Raw genomic sequence first — 2144 nt, 5'->3', positions numbered from 1 at the left:
AAGCACCCCAACCCTAGATCTGAAATGCCCTAAAATCCGAGACATTTTGAATACTGACAGGATGATCCAAGTAGGAAAATTATACCTGATCTGAGGCTATGAGTTGAAGTTAAAATCTAGGTGCTAATAGAAATAAGACATTAGTTGTCTCTGGACTGTGAATATACAATGTGTAAGAATCATGGGCAGTAGTAGTGCACGCCTTTAATCCCAGCACTCGGGAGGCAGAGGCAGGCAGATCTCTGTGAGTTCTAGACTAGCTTGATCTACAGAGTGAGTTCCAAGACAGCTAGGGCGGTTACAAAGAGAAACCTGTCTTGAAAAGCAACAACAACAACAACAACAACAACAAACAAACAAACAAAAATCATAGGCTGTGGAGATAGCCCAGTTGGTAAAACAAGTGTCTTGCAAACAGGGGGACCTGAGCTATGCCCCCAGAATCCATTGGGGAAAAACGTGATCTGGAAGTTGTGCTAATCCAAGTGAAAGGAAGGTGGAAACAGTTGGACCCTTGGGACTCAGTAGCCAGTCTGCCTCACCTACCAGCAAGCCCCAGGCCAATGAGAGACCCTGTCTTTAAAACCAGCGTGGACTTTGCTTGAAGAACAACACAGAGGTTGTCCTCTGGCCTCCATGTGTGCACGAACACCTGAGCACACACCAAACTGTACACGCACACAGAAGTCTCTCTAACACAAATTTCCTCTTTAGACTTAGGTTTCGTGCCCCAGATGCCTCCCTGTATACTTAAAACCCAGAATTCTGCCATAATCCTGAAACTCTAAACACCTCCAATCCTGAGCAGTTTGAATCGGGGGCAGGCAAACTCTCCTAATCATCCCGCAGCTATGGAAACAGAGGCACAGAAAAACCAAGCTCCGCACCCAGTATCATGCAGACCTGTTTCCCTCCCTGGACTACCCAGCTTCAGCGGGAGACTTAAAATAGCCCATTTTTACAGAGGAGGAAGGAGAATCCAGAGAGCAACCAGTGACCTGGCCGGGGTCTCACAAGCAGGAGTTTAAGGTGGATTATGACCCTTGTGTAAGAGGTTCTGGAGTTTGGTGTAGGGGTTAACCAGGAGGGCGGGGGAAGAGGTTGAAGAAGAGACTCAGACTCAAGCTGCCGTCGGGCCTGGGTGTGGCGGGCATGGGCATGTCTTGCCCCAGCTGCTCCCTTAGCCCTGCCTGCTGCCTACCCTGCGTGACCTTACCACCCACCCACCCCCACTGGGAACTGAATGGGCATTTCCCTCCCCTCCTGCTTCTTCTTCTTGGTGTGTGCATTTGAGCAGAAGGGGAACCTGGTGGGTCAGAGAAGCGTCAGCTCAGCAATGTCACTCCCCTGCCTGAGCTTCCTCTATCTAAGGCTATCCCATGATCGCTTTGGGCAGCGGCAATTCCTTTCACCTGGCTACCTGGACACCCTCCAACCGCTGTCGACGGCGCATCCTACCACCAATCGGTTGCTCCTGGGACTGTCCTTTCTCTGTTCGTGGCGCCGGCAGCTCTCCCTGGACCCCAGCTCCTTGGCGCCCAAGGACCGCGGGTTCTCGGGGTTCCATCCCACCACCCCACTCACCTGGGCGCCCGCCCCTCGCCTCGCGGGCAGCCCGGATCCTCGCAGCTCGAACGACCCCCCAGCTCCGCGGTCCCTGGCCGCCCAGGAGTCGCAAGCGTGGAGCAAACGACGAAGACTTGCGGTCTGCGGAGGCTGCGACGGCTCTCCGAAGGGGTCGAAGTCGTTTGTCCCAGCGACTCTGCTTCCTTTCCACCCTTTTGAGAGACACCGGGGTGAGCACAGGCTGGAAGCCGCGACCCTGAGGCTCTCACTGGCCATCTGGGAGCCTTAGCCGCGCCCTGGGCGATGCAAACCCCGCCCCCAAGTGACCAGACTCCGCCCCCTAAAAAATACTAAACCGATTCCCACCCGGCTGTGCCCAGCTCTTAATCCACCTCCAAAGAATTTCAACATTTCCTTGCTAACTCTGTTCTCAAGGGCCGTAACCAGTTCTTGAAGTACTGAATCAGACCCCAAGCGTTGACCCATTGCCCAAAGATTCCCTGTCCCTCCACTAATGCACTTAACCCCGCCTTGGTTTGAACCAATACAATGGATTCTAAAATCCACCCTCAGCCTAC

The 2144-nt window shown here is 53.5% G+C and overlaps 1 protein-coding gene across 1 annotated transcript in view; it reads right to left on the bottom strand.

The window, feature by feature from the left end:
* Positions 1-1777, bottom strand: part of Hck (HCK proto-oncogene, Src family tyrosine kinase) — a 43439-nt gene extending 41662 nt beyond the window's left edge. The window contains exon 1 of the mRNA XM_005363219.2: positions 1585-1777. The gene's annotated coding sequence lies outside the window, so the exon portion shown is untranslated. The remainder of the gene's footprint in view (positions 1-1584) is intronic.
* Between the last annotated feature and the right edge of the window lie 367 nt (positions 1778-2144).

This window comes from Microtus ochrogaster, linkage group LG8, assembly GCF_000317375.1.
Source record: "Microtus ochrogaster isolate Prairie Vole_2 linkage group LG8, MicOch1.0, whole genome shotgun sequence".
In the NCBI taxonomy this organism is placed as follows: Eukaryota; Metazoa; Chordata; class Mammalia; order Rodentia; family Cricetidae; genus Microtus; species Microtus ochrogaster.
This window is presented reverse-complemented; position numbering and strand designations above follow the sequence as displayed.